Source organism: Notamacropus eugenii, chromosome 5 (genome assembly GCF_028372415.1).
Source record: "Notamacropus eugenii isolate mMacEug1 chromosome 5, mMacEug1.pri_v2, whole genome shotgun sequence".
NCBI classification, from domain to species: Eukaryota; Metazoa; Chordata; class Mammalia; order Diprotodontia; family Macropodidae; genus Notamacropus; species Notamacropus eugenii.
The window spans coordinates 174,536,475-174,554,477 of NC_092876.1; the positions used below are offsets into that span (position 1 = coordinate 174,536,475).

The window sequence follows — 18,003 nt, forward strand, 5'->3', positions numbered from 1 at the left end:
TCAAAGAATAAAAGAAATGAATGAAATGAATGAATGAATGAAAAAGAATGCCAGTAAATACCAATAACTTGAGTTCACACTTCTGGCAGAGCACTGTATGAAGGGCTAGGAGACAAAATATAAAATAGAAGCAAGCAATTAAACAAACAGAAGAGGTGGGTCCTATCTTTGAGAAGCTAAAAAGGCCAAATGGAATAATACCTGCTGTCCTCTCTTCCCACTCATAACTTGGAAAATATGGAAAGCATATTTGGAGACAGGAAAGAAGTTCAAGGAGCTGGGGTTCAAATGAGAAGGAAAAGTGCCACTAATTTGTTGTCTGATCTGGGTTAGACTGGTTATTTCATCCCTCTGAATCTCAGTTTCCTTCTATGTAAAAAGGGGTGGGTGGGGTTGACTTTCTAAGATCCCAGCTAGGTCTATCATTCCACAGAAATCTTGATGAAGTGCAATGGGATGCAAGACAAGGAGTCTTGGATGCCCACCGATTGCCCCAGTGTATTACTACCTAGAAGTCTATATGAACTGTGTCTCCTCCTGAATCTGACAATTCTACAGGCTGCATGAACCTTTTCTTCTGCAGATTCCCAGTCATTTCTCCATCTCTACACATTTTTGTGGAAAACATCTCTTTTACCTTTCGGATTTACCTCTTAATTTCACTCTTTCCCCTGCTATTATTTAACTCTCTAACTGTATTTAACTCTGTCAAGAGATCTGATAATTTACTGTTGTATGAAAAACACTATTCAAAATAGAGTTACATTATGTGATCTGTTACATGGCATCTGCATCCTATGGTATCACTAAACATTCTACACAGGGAATCAGTCACAGCCTGAAAGGAGAAGGAAGGTTTTGACAAACTTTGGGAACTGGAGTAGTTATCGTCATGGACTTAGGAGAGATCCAGGATGGTGACAGCAAACAAAAGGAAGGAGGAATCCATCAGGGACCAGGCAGATTTATTAGTAAAGGAAATTAAGAGACAGCTAGTTGACATAATGGATAGAGAACTGGAAGAGCTGAGTTCGGATCTTGTCTTACATACTTGATGTGTGATGCTGGGTATCTTATTAACTGTGTGATTCTGGGCAAGTCACTTAACTTTTCTCAATCACAGTTTTCTCATTTGTAAAATGGGAGTAATAGCATCTATTTCACAGGGAGGAGTTCATTGCAAAGCTGAGTTACCTAAATGCTAGCTATTACTAGATGAGATCCACAAACATCTCCAGGATCCTCAGAAATCTGACTAATCCTCCTTTGCACTGAAATTATTTGGTCTTGCCAACATCTGTTCTTTTACCTGTGGATTCTCATAATTGTCTTCATCGTCTACTCTGAGGTGGGGTGAGGGATATGCTAGGAGGATTTCTTTGGGGGATAGTCCATTGGGCTATATGTCTGACAGGCTGGAGCAGATGGTATCAGAGAGTACCAAGGAGGGTGGGAAAGGTCTCCCTTCAGAAGTCAGAAAATTATGTTCCTAATCCTTCCTTCTAGTACCAGCATGGTCAAATGGGCAGAGTGCTAGACATGGAGTCACAAAGACCTGTGTTCAAGTTCTGTCTCTGCTTGAAGACTCTGGGAAAGTTATGTGACTTTCCTGAGTTTCAGATTCCTCATTTAAAAATGGGGAGGGGGGAAGATGATAATAATACCAATTATTATTTACCACTCAGGTAATGTTGTAAGACATAAATGAGAACATATTCCAGTTACTTTGCAAACTTTGAAATGCCATCTAAAATACATAAAAATCTTATAATTATTACTTAAATGAGGAAGCAGAGATATCAAACAGGAAGCGTATGAAGACGGCTAAACACTTAAGTCTCTCCTGCTACCACTGGCACAGAGCCAACTAAACTTCTTCTCAGCCAGTCAGTCCCATTAGTACATTCTACCAGGACTAATCCAGGGTATCTTGCAAAGTGAAGTAAATATCAATAAAACAGTCATGAGTAATTTTCCCAGCTCCACTGATTCTTACTGGAAACTACACTCAACATCCATTGCAGCTATTGACAGACAACTCAGTTCCTCATTTCTGTGCATTGACTGGCTCTTCAGAACTGCTTTTTCCCCCAACCCCCAATCTGGCTCCTCTAGATTCATTTTTGGAGAAAGCAGGGTCTTTCAGCTTCAGTACACATGATCATCCAGTTTGGGGCTGGCAATATCTAACTCCAATATTTAACTTTCCCTAACCCCCTCCACCCCCACCATGCCAGTCAGAAGACTTAAAGGATGAAACAGAAATAGGACAAGCTTGGTGTTAAGGAGAGAATAAAACAGGGAGGATTAAGCTGCTAATAAGTGGGACCTTTAATGATTTACCTTCCATTTTCAGAGTGTCTACACAGCCATGGGGAGAATAGGCAGGGGTAGGAGAAAACTTTAGCTCTACACGGAGCTGCTCACCATGGTGATCTGTCCACTGAAGCTGTAAGTGGGGTTCACACCTGCTTCATGACCATGGCAGTTGACAGTTGGGGATGCTGCTGAGAATGAAAGGGTGTTAATTCAAGACTTAGGAAGTGTGATACTGGGGGAGATCAGCCATCCCAGTTTTCTCCATCCCCTTAGAAAGTATGTCAGCAGCTCCCTGTGGCTCAGCTGTCTTCTTCCCCATTGGGAGGTATGGGGAAAGAATACTCCTAAGGTGTCTGCAGCACTTGGGCTCTCTAGGTTGAGGAATGAGGCATAAGGGAGAAAAACAAGCTGCTGATGGGTAGGTGGTGTTGGGTAGGTGGTGTTGTTGCTGTGTGAAGAACATTGCCCTGACCAGTCCAAGAGGATAGTGCTGGCTTTGGAACTTTGTGTCCCAGACAAGGGAATTAGGCTGAGTCATATTTAAGGTAAGTTATCTGGAATGCACTGGCTTTCCTGGCAGAGAAGCCTGGCTTTGAATCTCCTTCCCTAAGTCTTAGACACATACAACAAAATGAAATTCTAGATCTGGTTTGGTATTGCCTTGGGTCAGATGTGCTCAGACAAGCTGCACAGACAAGAGCACAGATGTGCTCAGACAAGCTTGAGTGTCCCAAAGTTTGAGTCTCCCTCACAGAGGTTAAGGTGAGAACTGATGTGATTGCCATGAAGAACTCTATCCTTGCTCCCATCACTGTCCTTCAATAACCCCAGATATATCACTTCTAGAAGTGATGTGGAGCTAGAGAAAGCAGCTGTGTTTACCAGCTGTCTGAAAGTTTGTGGCAGACTTGTTATTTATGTTGGAAGTTAGAGGAGGAGAATTTTATCTTCTCTGTTCGGTTCAGTCATTTTTAGTAATTTCTGATTCTTCATGACCCCATTTGGGATTTTCTAAGCAAAGATACTGGAGTGGTTCACCATTTCCTCCTCCAGATCATTTTACAGATGAGGAAACAGAGGTAAACTGGGTTAAATGACTTGCCCAGCATTACACTGCTAGTAAGTGTCTGAGATCAGATTTGAACTCAGGGAAATGAATCTCCCTGACTCCAGGTTTGGAGCTCTATCCACTAAACCACCTAGTTGCCCTTATCTTCTTTGTACCTGGGAACAGTTCAGATGTAAAAAAGGCAGGAATCAAGACCAGAAATAATATACGTAGGCATTTCATTTAGGACACAGAGAATTCCTGTAAACCAATTTTGTTTCCCTGTGCTGTAGAGGCAGAATAATATAGGGGTTCTTTCATCTGGGAATTCCCTATATCAATGAAATCACAGGTCCAGCTTCTATTCCTCTGTTTCTTTGTCACTGTATTCCTCTGCCCCACATATTCAGCATTATCTACTGAATGAGTGAGTAAAGGAAGACAGGAATAAAGTAGGAACAGAGCAGTGAAATGTGAAAATGGGAAATGCTTGTAAAAGTAACGATATGGACACACATATTCCCTTTCCATCTCCTAGGGATGTTCTTTAATGGCAGAAAATAAATATTAATACCCCTCATTGCATAATTCCAACCACTCTAAAATTTCAGAAAGCACATTTTAGTATTATTTTCCCCAGTAGAATGTAAACCCCTTGAAGTCAGAGATTTTCATTTCTGTCTTTATATCCCTTGTGACTAACGCAGAGCCAGGAACATAGCAGCCAGTTAATGGATGTTTATCAAATTTGTTTGAACAATGGTGACTGTCTCTCTTAGGTGTCCCTGATTAGAAGATGTCCCTCTCCTCTCATTGAGGCAGAACAGTACATGTAGCCAATCAGATGCTAGTTGCTGGGCCAGCTAGGCATCAGTGCTCCTCTTTTCCACCACCCTCAGTATGAGTTTCATCGTACTTTCCCCACCAAGGAGTGAAAATAAGAGAAAAACAATGTTTCAGCCTTGCTAAATCTCCTGTCATCTCTGTCTCCTCTTTGCTCAAAGTACTACAGTAGAAAAAGCACTTGTTCAGGTGTCAAGAAATAGAGGTTCAGATTCTACCCGTGATTCTTACTACTTGTATGATGTTGGGCATGACACAACTTTCCTGGACCTCAGTTTCTTCATCTATCAAATAAGCACATTAGACTAGATAGCTTCCTATATACCCTTGAGAACCATGATTCTTTCATTTGGGGTTCTTGTGATCTGAATTTTGGCTATCGTGAACATATTTTTCATTTATGACATCATTCCCATGAAACTAGTTGCTCCTTGAATCATTATTTCACCCAGCAGAATGTTTCATAGAGTCAATTCATGATAATTGGCAGGATGCACATATACAGAGGTCCCTTTATGACTCTGGTCCTGGAAAATAATACTAACACCTACTATGTAGCCATAGGCACACACAGCACATTTCATTAGGGTGTGCACCTAGGTATTTAACTTTTTTTAAGGTAAGAACATTTGAATGCATAATCATAAAAGCCATCTTAATCCATCAAGCAAAGCAAAGACACCAAAACTGAAATAATTTTTAAAAACTGACAACTAAACTTTATTTTAAAAATATAAACTTAAAAATGAAACACAGAACATCACATTGTGGGGGGAGACATTAATATACACCTAGAACCTTATATGAATGCCTATGTTTATAATCTAACAATGTTTTATCAGGATTTTATCGTATGCACTTTTGGGGGAGGGCTTTGGGGATACATGACATGACCTATGGTAGACATAATAATGAACCAGATAATATAGCAGTTTTCAGGTGATTTAACTTGTCTCCTTACAGGAGTTTAATGAACAACTCAAATTACTTAGTAACCAGTCCTAACAGTGATCTTGTGGCATAGCTGGAGGTCGACTTATTTGTTCGTCCATCAACAAGTATTTATTATCAACAACAATCACCAAGTCAACGAGTTCAGCTTCTTCTGTGTTGTGGTTTGGAGTGGGGATACTGGAGTGAAAAGTCATTCTGCTGCAGAGCTAGGTCTAGAACCTACCAGTTTCCCCACTCATATTTTTTTCATCTTCCTAGAACATGCTACAAATGTGCTCAATGAGAATTAATTTCCCATTTATAGCTAAAATGCCTGTAGGCTAACTTGAGCCAAGATGAGCAGTCAGTCCAAATGCCTATGATTATTTCATTCTCATAGGCTAAAAGCAAATTGATCAAGGCAAACTTCTCTGTAGTCTAACAAGTCTCTTAGTCTATTTGTATCCCAGTCTGATAATGAGGAGGTTGCTTGATATGTGTAGTGATTGCATGCTATTTCGCATGCTCTTCAGGAACATAGAACTTCTCCTTCAATAGCAGAACGTTAGAGTGCCTAGCCTGGGATAAAGGCAGCCTCCCATATGGCATATTTCAGGTTTGGCGAGGAGATAAGGGGTAGAAATTCTCCATCTGGTTTTGGCATGGAGGACAGAATCATGTTACAGATGACCAACAGCTCATCTAGTCCAACTTCTAGTGCTCGTACCCAATGGTATTGCTGACTTCCAAAAGGTTGGGGAAACCAATATCCAAGGTTTATCCTAGGCTGCATGATCTATAATAAATGATTTCTCTCATATGGCTAACTGGTTTAGTCAGGTGACTGTTCTGATATAGCTGAAAATATTAGGAAAAAGAGAAATAAAAATGGTTTGACTCATTGTTTAGAAACCTGAAGCAGTACTTCCTTTCCCCCACCCTATCCCCCAATAATGTAATATATAAAATATAATAAAAAATAATGAGGAAGAGAAATGGCCCCGAGAGGCCTGACTTTTGAGGAAAATTTAGGTCTAAGTCCTGATTCTGACACAAACTAGCTGTGGGGCCAAAGGCAAATCTCTTAAATTCTTAGTGCACTAGACAGCTCTTAAAAGTTATGTTAAGTTTGCATTAGGCATCTGTATCTTCCCATACCAAAGAAATTATAGTTATGGATCAAAAAAAAAATTAAATAAACAGCTTCAGTTCTCTTACAAAACCTTGAAATACTCTGCAAAAAATCAGAATGTTCTTATCTGACAGGTGGGGTTGTAAGGTAGAGACTAGGAAAGTGAGAGTTGGGGGAGGAATTAGATAAAAGTTTTCTTTCCCAAAGATATTAGCAGACAGAGATAGGATGAAGACCAGAAAGGAAAAACATGTATATTTTGGTGGGTTTTTAAAAAAATTTTATTTTTAACTTTGTTTTTCTTTGTGTATCCAAAGCTCCTGGATACAACTGAGATTTCTGGCTGTCTCTGAACTGAATAATACAGTAGACAGCCCAGCAGAGACAGCCCAGTGCTATGCAGGAGGCTCCCAATACACAGTGCAGGGATTTTTTTCATTTCATACATCATTTAAAACCTGCTGCAGTGATTTACCAATGTCAGTCCATCTTTGGAGCACAAAGAAGAGAAGAAAGAGAAATATAGATGGTTTAGTTGTGGGCATCCTGGGGTGTCTGGTGGAGTTGGGTTTTCTTTTTGTCCCAAGCAACAGGAACTGGGGAGATGCCTGGGATCCCAAATACTTAGGAAGAAGCTAAGGGAGAAAAAGACAGCTTGTGGCAGATTGGGAAATCAGCTGAATTTCTTTATCGAAATGACCCAGGCAACGTTGGACATCTTCACTTTAGCATGCCGAGTAGTCAGTCTCCGTACCTCTGGTCCCCTCTACTCCAAACTGTCCTTAAACTAATCAATATTTGCTGAAGTCCACTTTTGTTATGTCACTCCCCTATTCAAAAACCTATACTGGCTCCCTAAAGCCTATTGCATCATTCCCATAGCTGGAATGGACTGGAAAAGCACTTACTAATCACCTACCATATACTATGTACTGTGCTAAATGCTGAGGATATAAATAAAAAGCTGAAAAGTCCCTGTTCTCAAAAGACCCATCTTTTAATTAGGGAAGATAACACATATAGCAAAGTTGAGCTGTTGTAGGGAGGACAGAAACTCCCAGTGGTCCTTAGCCTTGCCATGGTAGGAGAACGTATAGGCTTCAGCAGCAGGGCAGATAGCAATGAGTTGCCACGTTTACTAGAGAACATGGCCTGGAGAGACTTGGGTCTTCCACCCCTGTGAAGAAAGGTCCTAGTGGAATATGAGTAAGAGGCAGGCTAGGGTGTTCAGAAAGGGTTCCAGGTAGTCTTCATCCTCTGGTACCTTCTGGTAGGAACTTGAATGGGCAGGGCATTGGGAAAAGGACTTGGTTTTTAAAACCTCTACAAATCATACACTACCCTACCTAGCAAAATTTTTTTCCTACTTTTTAATATTTATCCTGAAATCAAGTTATTTTACTCTTTTCAATGGCCCTTGTACTTATCATGTTCACCTTCTATCTCAATGCCATTGCTTAAGCTGCTCCCCCTCCTCTTACTTCTCTGGAATTCCTTCTATTTCCTCATCTCTCCAAACCCTTCAAAACTACTTGACTCAACACCAACATGAAGTATTCTCTGATTATTTCATCCCTCCTGTGATCTTTTCTTTTTTTTCTTTTAAAAATGTCTACCATGGTGCCTAAGAAGAATGCACAAATGAAAATTTATTGCTTGGGGAAGAATTTCCAGGGATTTAAGTCATCACTGATCCTTCTCTCATGATGGTTTTCTTTCTGTAGTGAGGTCAAACAAATTTACAGGTAGCCTTCAGCTAAGAGTCAGAAAATGCCCTAGGCTACAAGTTAGAAGACATGGACACAGATCTATTACTCACTGATATATGACCTTGGGAGGGTCATCTGATTCTCTAAATATCAATTTCCTCCAGTGGTAAAATAACAATCAGCATAGCTGCTCCAAGTATCTAGATGAACTTATTCTTGGGATTTATTAAGATGATGAGCATAAGATTAAATTCTAAATCATGAGATGTTATTATCTACAACTCTGATTCTTTTAGAGAATGTAAAAGTTCCCATTGGGTGAATGAATGGAGAAGATGGGTCTTTCTGCAGGGGAAAAGATGGGGATAATTCAAAGCACTGGTAAATTTTTCACGTTTCCTCTTATTAAATTCTAAGGCTATTTCATTGTTTATATTCTGTTCCTGTCCTTGATATGTGTACTGATGTATATTATCAACAAAATCAATAAACTCCAATGGTTCCCTATTGCCTTGAGTACTAAATTTAAACTCTTCTGTTTGTCTTTAAAGCCCTTCACAACCAGGCTTAAACTTACTTATCTTTTCAAACTCACTATACATTGCTCCCCTTCCTACCTACTCTGATTCATACCAAGTGAACTTCTCCTTACTTGAAACACTCCATATCCCATTTCCTTACCTTTGTATTGGTTGTCTTACAAGCCTAGAATAAGCTCCTTTCTCATCTCTGACTCAAAGAATCCCTCACTTTCTGCAAGGCACAGACCAAGCACCATTTACATATAGCCTTTTCTGATCTTTCCATATGGTAGTGCCCTGTCTTCCTAACTACTTTAAATTTACTTTGTATTTATTTTGTAAAAACATACATTTCCTTCTCTGATAAAGTGGAAGCTTCTTGAGAGTGAGGTGAGGGGGAGATGTTTCATTCTTTGTATTTGTATTTCCAGCATCGAGCACAGTACCTGGCCCATAACAGGAACCTAATTCATACTCACCAATCATTTGAGTTACTTATTCAATGGCCTAGTCATTCAACTAAATATCATAATCTGAACATTAGATATTTTCTTCTTCCTAGTTATTCCAGTGTAGATTATTAGGTTACTCTTTTAAGAGCAATTATGAATATTATTGAGGAGGTCCCATACTCTTCTAGGACTTGATGAAATAAGGACAACATAATTCACAAATTAAAATCTCTGAAAGACCTCATTCCTTCAATTTCAACTCCAAGCAGAAAACCTATGACAGCAGGAAACTCCTTGGTGATCATATATCTCCTTGTTTTATGTCTCAGTTGATACTACTTAGGCTAAAAGCAATGGAGAGACATGTGCTAAGTGCAAGAAAGCTGCAGTATATTTCCCATGATGCTCCATATGGATGAAGTGGAATAAGGGATGTTATCAAGGAAATGTATGCCTAGAAAAAAGGCAGGCTAGTTACGAAGTAAGAACCAAGTTATGAAAGATGGATAGCTCAAGAGTTTCGCTGGTATGCATGGAATATAAAAAGAACTAGACCACAACTCTCAAGGCTTCTTTTTTTTCCACCATCCCTCACAAATGGGATTCTCTTGGTTTTGATGAGACTGGCTGTTCCAGTCTTGGCAGGCCCCAAATTGCAAGACAGATGTTTGCACCCTCCACTTCTTTGCCAAGTCAGCTTATAGCTTCCTATCTATTTGAACTCATCCTCTAAGAAAGCTGCAGAGAAAAAAAGGGTGAGTTTCAGCCTTTTGTTACCAAAGAAGTAGAGAGAAAACTTAAGAGTATACTATCAGAGCCTATCCTCATATCCCTTCCCACCCTTATGCCAAATGGGTAGCAAGTCCAAATATTGTAGCCTGCTCTCAGGATCCTCCAAACTTCCTAACAAATTAAAAAGATGAAGAGGAGGCTGGGAACATGGTACATAGGATGCATTATCTATGTGTGAGTGAAACACTTGTGAGTTTTTTGCTTCATTTTTCCTCTCCTTCTCCAACTTCAAATTAGAGATACAGAATCATAGAAAGTCATAGCTGGAAGGGACGATGCAGGTCCATCTAGCTCAATCCCTTAGTTTTATAAAGAAACTGCTAGAATCACAAACCTTTATTGCTGGGAGGGACCTTAAAGATAATCCAGTCCAAGCATTCTTAATCTGAGTCACTGAACTTAAAAAAATACTTTATAACTATTTCAATATAATTGGTTTCTTTTATAATTCAGAAGTATTTTATTTTATGCAGTTTAAAGCATTATCCTGAAGAGGGACCTACAATAAGTTTACCAAAGGGGTCCATAACGCAAATAAGGTTGAATTCAACTTTCTATCCATCTCTCCCTTATATCTTTTTGGTTTTTGACTATGAGGAAGAAGAAGCCTAGGTTAAGGAAATAGGTTGCAACTGGAGTTTTCCAGTCTCAGGCTAAAGTTGGTATACTTAATCTCAAAGGGCAAGAAGCAACCAGCTCCATGTAATACCTGGATATTAGACTCATGGAGGTTGAAATGAATTATTGAATTGAATTGGAAAGTAGTTGAAACTGGAGCCAAAGGGAGAGAGAGCCTGTGATGAGAACTCCTTCTGTAATGAGAGTGGATAATGCCTAAAGCACAATTGATTCCAAATAGGCTCTTTTGAAGCTCCTAAAGCAGCTGTATATTGTCATCCAGGGCATTTAGGAAGCATTATCATCAACATTCATAGGCTGTTCCCAACCTGCTGCCTGTGTTTGGGCTGTATAGCTTCTAGGATGAGAGATCAGTTGTAGGAAAGACAAGCCATTCTCCCCACTCCATGTAAGGTTAACAATAATACCTTTCTATATAATTAACATTCAATGTATAATTTGCAGATGTGGAAACAAAGTTGGACTCCATAAAACCCTTGTTCAGGAGGTGATCCTGGGTTCTTGAAGATTAAGATATATGGTGCAAAACATGACAAATTCTGCCACAGTATGAAGGATTCTATTATGGTTCTGGTAAAGGCTATATCTACTTTCTGAGGACTAGTCTAGCTAAGCAAGGAGAGGAGAGATTTGTTGCTATTGGGCTAGCCACTTAGTGATGAATTCTACTATGGCGTCCGATGAAAGAAAGAAAAATGAAAAATGATTCTCCAGCCTGTGCCTCCCTTCCTCTGCTTCCACGGTGATGACACCAGACTGTTAGAAGGGGCTAAAGATACCAGTTATTTCACCATTTTTAGGGTTTTTGCAAAGCTTAACATATTCTCAATGTGTGATCTTTTTGGCTTGTGACCAACAAGTGGATTTGGTACTGGAGAAAGCAGTGAGAATATGCTGAGGTTTACAAACATCCTAAAATGGTGAGAGAGTTCACGAGACACTTGGTTCCCTCCTCTCACAGTGCTCATGAAGCATCTGCTACAGAGACAATGACTATAACTGCAGCCTACGTGCCCACAACTGTTATAGAGAATGAGAAAACAGAGAAATTGTATAAAGAGCCTGAGGCCCTCCCACCAAATTAAATCAGCATATACTGTGATTCTTGGAGCTCTCCATGTAAAGGCAGACAAACCGAAGAGGACTAAGGTTTATTGGTAATATCTTTGTTGTTCAGTCTTGTTCGACTTTTTGTGACCCCTTTTAGTGGTTTTTTGGCAGAGATACTGGAGTGGCTCACCATTTCTTTTTCTAGGTCATTTTACAGATGAGGAAATTGAGGCAAATAGGGTTTAGTGACTTCTCCAGGGTCACAAAGCCAGTAAATGTCTGAGGCCAGATTTGAATTCAGGAAAATGAGTCTTCTAACTCAAGGCTCAGCTCTCTATACACTGCACCACTTAGCTGATATGTGTGTATGTATATGTATGTATGGGTGGATATACACACACATACATAAATGTATGTGTATATACACACGTGTATATATGCACACATATGTGTACACTTTTCTTGAAGAAAGTATGCATTATGTATCAAGGATTCATTATGTACATTTATACATCATACTCAATACATAATGAATATTTTCTTCAAGAAGAGAAATTCAGAAAACATTGGACATGATAAGGACCAAAAAAATTTTTTAATTGAAATTGATCATATTCCAAGAGACAGAAAGTTACTTTTCTCTGATATGTCATTTCCAAGTTTGCTGTCTGTGTCTAATCAGACCATAGACTTTTAGGGCAAAGATAAAGACCAGTAACAAATTAGAAAGAATAAAAATGAAAAGATGTGGTATGTAATTGAGGTGATTTCAATATGACCTTTTTAAATAAGTTGTTGATGCTGAAATATGTAATGTGGATAAAAGAAGAGACATCAGTGATAATCATCACTATTATCTAAGGAACTTTAACCAAAGTAAGTAAATTGTCATAATGAGGAGAATTCAGAGAACCTAGAAGTGACCTTATCCAGCAAACATTTGACCTTTATTGTAAATGGAGAGATATGGAAGCCAAAAGCAATACTGGCTTGGAATATAAAATCTTATTGAGAAGGATAATGCAGAATTATGAACATTATTGCTTAATAAAATAGTGAGAACAAGTGAGGAGAAAAAACCAAGTTTACGAAAATCTTGATTAGAGACCCAATTAACAAAATGACTCTAGGTCTACATGTACTAGATGATCCTGCTATTTCAGCTTTAAATCTATACACCTAAACCAGATTAGTCATGAAACCTTTAAGGACACAATTGAAAAGGAAGAAAAATGGATAAGATCTATTAAGTTCTCTAACAGTCTTTGTACAGCGAAACTCTCACATTTGGGCTCTAGTATTAGTCTGTGGCATGGTGTATAAGGATAGAGCAGAGGTATAAAGGAAAATAAGGACAGGAATGACAGATAAATTAAACCAAAGGGAAGGTCTATGCTTGAGAGAACACAATTTTGAGGACATTGAGGGAACAATTGAGTATGTCTAAAAAAGAATAGGATATCAAATCATGAATCTTATTACTACCTACAAAAGGCAATTGAAAAAATATTAAGAAATTCTATTTCATACACCTATTTTCTCAGCTTTGGAAAGTATTTAGAATATCCATTTAGAATACTCATATATTGATTACATCCTTGAGAAAAGAATTTGCAAGCACCCTTTCAGTTTGCAAACTGTGGGCCAAATGATGCAAAGGAAAAAAGTGATTCTGTTATGTTTATCATTTGTTGATTCCAAAAAAGCAGTTGATTCCATAGAGTAAAATACCAGCTTAAAGATTCTATTCCAACAAGGTGTCACATTCATTTGTTGAAAATTGTATAAGATTCCTTGAGAGATGTAACAACAGAGATAACTTTGTTTGCCTCATTCAAGAAATGAATTAGGGAGACATATGACTGCCAAAGGTGCTTACTACAGTCATGGGGGTTGTCTAGAACAAGAGTCCAAACAGAAAATGGATTCTTTAGAAATTTAGAGCATGGATTCCTCCAGATATTCCTGCTTGTAAATGACATTCTGATTGGATCAGGTCCTTCAGAACTGCAGTCTCCAAAATAAGGGCTATAATTTTTCAAAAGAATTTGGCAAACTATTCACACAGGAAAAAACAAGTGGATGAAGAATGTCTATTATCCTGACTATGATACACAATTTGACTGAATAGTTCATAGAACTGGTACATTAATGCACTTATCTTAGATAGATATAGATGGTCAAAGAATTGAGTCCAAAGTTTAACTAGGGAAGGAATCAAATCTATAATTTGAGATTTAGAGCTGGAAAAGACATGAGAAGCCATGAGGTCTAACTTTCTCATTTTACAGTTAAGGAAACTGAAGAAGAGAAAGTTTAAATAACTTGCAGAAAGTGATATGACTGGTAAATGTCAGAGGGGGAATTCAAACTCAGGGAGAAATTTATACAGTTTTTTTTTTTTAACAAGGCTGCTCACCAGATGATAAAAACACTGAGTATCATTGCATCCTTATTTGAAGCCATTCTGATTTTTTAAGACCTGCCAGAGTTTGTGCTTCATTTGGAATGATTTGAAGGAGCCCAAACTTCTCTTGGTAACAAAGGCTTACCTTTTTACCACACTATTTTTTTCAAGTGACACCGTATGCATTTTGATAACATGGAACAGTTCAGGATCATTGAAAACACTGCACAATTTACTAAATGCAATTGAGCCTCCTCTCTTCCTCCAATCAGTTTTCAGCCCAGCTTATTGCATATCAACAAGATCTGTATACATACAGACTGTAAAGTAATTTCAGTTGTGTTTGTATGTATGTATATACATGTATACATACGTGTATATATCTATATGTACATCTAACTATCTATCTATCTTTGAATAAATGGCCATCCTTCTGATCTATTACTAAGGGCTAATTTATTTGGTCACCTTTTCATTTGCATGTTAGGCCTTTTTTGAAGAATCACCTGGATGGAAAATTAAGGTTGCTTTGTCTCAACAATGGTTATGCATTCCTGCCTCTATATCTACAGACACACACACACACACACACACACACACACACACACACACACACACACGTGTGTGTATGGTCTTTGCTAGTTTATTTCTCTTTTCTTAGGAAGATGATAACTCAAATTTTCCAGCCTGCTAAGGACTTTCAGTGTGCATAATTCTGTGTGTGTGTGTGTGTGTGTGTGTATCTTGTAGCTTTATAAAACATCACTTTTTGTTTTGGTTTGGATTTTTTTCTCTCAGGCTCCAGCCTTGTTTTCATCTCTTCTGTTCATGAGTGTGGGCACTTCTCTACTTGGTGCTACCAGGATGGCGCTGAATATAAATGAGAAAGCAAATTAGACACTGCTCAGCTATTCATTTTCTTGGAGTGCTGAATAATGCCCAAACCACAGCTCATGGTAGGCTGAAAGGTAGCTCAGCTCCACGAGTCCTCTCAGGTGTTTGGGCAAGAGGCATGGTTCCACCTATAAGGTGCTGAGCTATTAACCAGCTTGGAGCTCTGAAATAACTCAGTCTACTAGTAGCCCCACAAGGGCAACGTGTAATGTTTTTCCTCTAATAATCACCTGAATGGAAAATTAAGCTTGCCTTGTTTCATCAATGGCTATGCATTCCAGTGCACAAATTAATAAATTTCCCCTGAATCCATAACAGATACATCTTTGTTCAGCCACAGAACGTTGATATAAATTGTAGCTTTTCAGGACGGCTCTGTCAAAAGCATAATATATCACAGAATAGTGGATACAAGTTCAAAAGTACATATAATAATATAATTAAGATAGCTTGACAAGAATGTATTTTAAAAGTATAAAATACCTGCAGGTATAATAGCTTCATAAAGTCTGTCAGATTTACTTCTACTGTGAAGAAATTTAAAATGTTTTACTTTAATGTGATGCAAATGAAGTCTGGGATATGCATATAACACAGTCCTTAAAAAATAGGTAGAGAGCAAAGAATAAAAGTCAGGTTCAGGCCAAACAAGATATTCAACTTTTTGGGTGACTGGATAATAGATCAAACAAACAGACTGGGGAGCAACATTGGGTTGTTTGTGGAAAACACCAATTTTGCATTTTTCCCCCTCGTTGGTTGTAAGAAGGGAAGCGTTTTTATTCAAAATTAATGATTCCCTCTGTACATTTTTCTTCCTGCTCAAAAGGTTCAGGCATAATTCTTGTTTAAAGCAAAAGCAATTTTTATATAATTACCAGCCCATGGAAAATTATTTTTCAACGTACTAAAAGCTAAGGGAGTGAAATGACTTATGCTCAGAAGAAAGCTCCCTGGGACTTCTTGGTCTACTCAAGGACAAGCTGCCTCCAGTCAAGTAGGAATCAAATCATCTTACCTCTATCTGTGTATTGGGACTATGTCTGTGTTGTAGGAGAAACATTAATGGATTGTAGTTCAGGGATAGGGGCTTAGATGACAGAACTCATTTTCTCTAATCTCTTCATTTTACAGATGAGGAAACTGAGGACAAAAGAAGTGAAATGACTTGCTCAAGGTTACCTTAGGTAGTAAAAATAACAGAATCTGTGACTGAATCCCCTGACTTCAGATGAAATGTTCTTTCCTCTGAATCAAATTCTGCAGCCCCTTGGTAAATCACTTAATCTTTTTGGCCTTTCTGGCCTTCAGCTTTCTGACCTGTAAACTTAGTAATGGTAGCATTTATAAAGCTCTTTTCAGTTTGCAAAGTACTTTACATGCTACCTCATTTGATCCTCCCAACAACCCCAGGAGGTAGGTGCTATTATTGTCCCCATGTTATAAATGAGGAAACGGAGGCACACAGCAGTTAAATGATTTACCTAGGATTCACACAGCTAATAACTGTCTGAGGCAAGATTCAAACTCAGGTCTTCCTGATGCCAGTTTCATCACTCAATTCAGTGTGGCACCAAACTTGATAAGAACCAATCTAGTTGAAAATTCTGTAATTATATGCTGATCCTAGGAACTGGACAAGGATGTGATTTTAGGAAGAAGTTATCCCTATGTGTCCAGGAAAGAGAAAATTACTGAGTTTTGCTTTGGAAATACAATAATCATTGGGTTAGTCTTAGTCATTTAGACACATAAAAAGATTTATTCAGATTTTAAAAATTCCCTTTTGCAGCCTGATTTCTCTAGCTTAGTTTGCCTGCACTGAAATTTAACCCTTCCCCTTCCCCCATATATCCATCTCTTGTCCTCCTTGCCTTCCTTCAAGTTCCAGTTAAAATCCAAGTTTCTATTAAGTCTTTCCGAATCCACTTTAAGATTAGTACTTCCCCTCTATTATCTCCAATTTATCATGCATAAACATGCATGCATATATGTATATGTACATATACATGTATGAGTGTATATATATATGTATATACATACATATATCAGTTTGACAAATTGTTGACTAATTGCCATCCTTCCCCACCTCTTTTACCAAGGGCGACCAGAGTGCTTATCCACTTCCTATTTTACCTACTTCCAACTATAGTATTTATCTTTAGTCAAAGAGTATTAGCTAAATCCTAGCTCCACGTTCATTTATGTGATGCCAGCTGAGATTAGGAAGAGAAGCAGACAGTCCTGACACCTGATGTCTCCGAACTGGCTAAACCACTAAGCTCTAGGAGTTCTCCAAAAACAATAACAAAAAAGGTCAACAACGGTTGAGAGGAGAGTTTTAGTAAAATGTAAACCATTTCCAGGCTAAAAAATTACACGCTCACATTGCCACACAGCCACAAAGCTAAGAATCAACAATCCCAGTACCACCGCTTCACACGATTGCACCCAAAAGAATTTTCAAAGCAAATGTACTTTTCACCATTATCTAGCTCATTTGCATTCCATTCCATTTGGATAGTGAAACTAGGCTAGACTCTGTGTTTTCAGGCTAGGTCTACATCAAGGCAAACAAACATTTCGGGAAGGAATTAGCCATATGGGTCTGGGCATTATTTTCTTAATGTGGGAATCAAGTCAACCTTATAAAATGTTCCATCCAATGTTTATTTAAAACTGATGCATTCTCCTTATTGAGGGGCAGCTTTTAGAATAAAACCTCCCCACTTGCTATCAATTGTGTCACAACTGCTGGGTTCGCAACTGTCTTGGCTTAATATCTTTTCCAGCCAGGAGTGGAAGATCACCACAGAGCATGTTGGGTAAATTCCTATGATTCCAGGACATCTAGTAGATTTCCTAGGGCTATCTGGCTAGATTTCCTCCTCTTTACTTCTTCCTTTAGGAGAAAATCATAAAAGGTATAGTTGACATTTCAGTTTACCTAGAAGAGGGTGCTCACTTGGCCAATTCAGGAGTTTTATGCTACACTTTACCTCTCTCTTCTCTGTACAAGGCAATATGCTAGGGGCTGCACATTTCATTATGGGATATAATGTCCAGCTGAAAGATCTCATTTTAGAAGGGGCATTGTCACTTACAATCTATGTGGTCTTCAGAAAGCTGATTCGATTTCAAACCTCAGTTTTCTTATTTGAAACTTAAGGGGCTTAAACTAGAGGGCCTCTACAAGGTTCTGATGCTTCTATGACGTTGACTAGTTCCAGCATAATTAAGATTATGACTAGGATGACAAGAGAT

The 18,003-nt window shown here is 38.5% G+C and overlaps 1 protein-coding gene across 2 annotated transcripts in view; it reads right to left on the reverse strand.

The window, feature by feature from the left end:
* Window positions 1-18,003, reverse strand: part of KIRREL3 (kirre like nephrin family adhesion molecule 3) — a 757,177-nt gene that overhangs the window by 575,179 nt on the left and 163,995 nt on the right. The window lies entirely within an intron of this gene.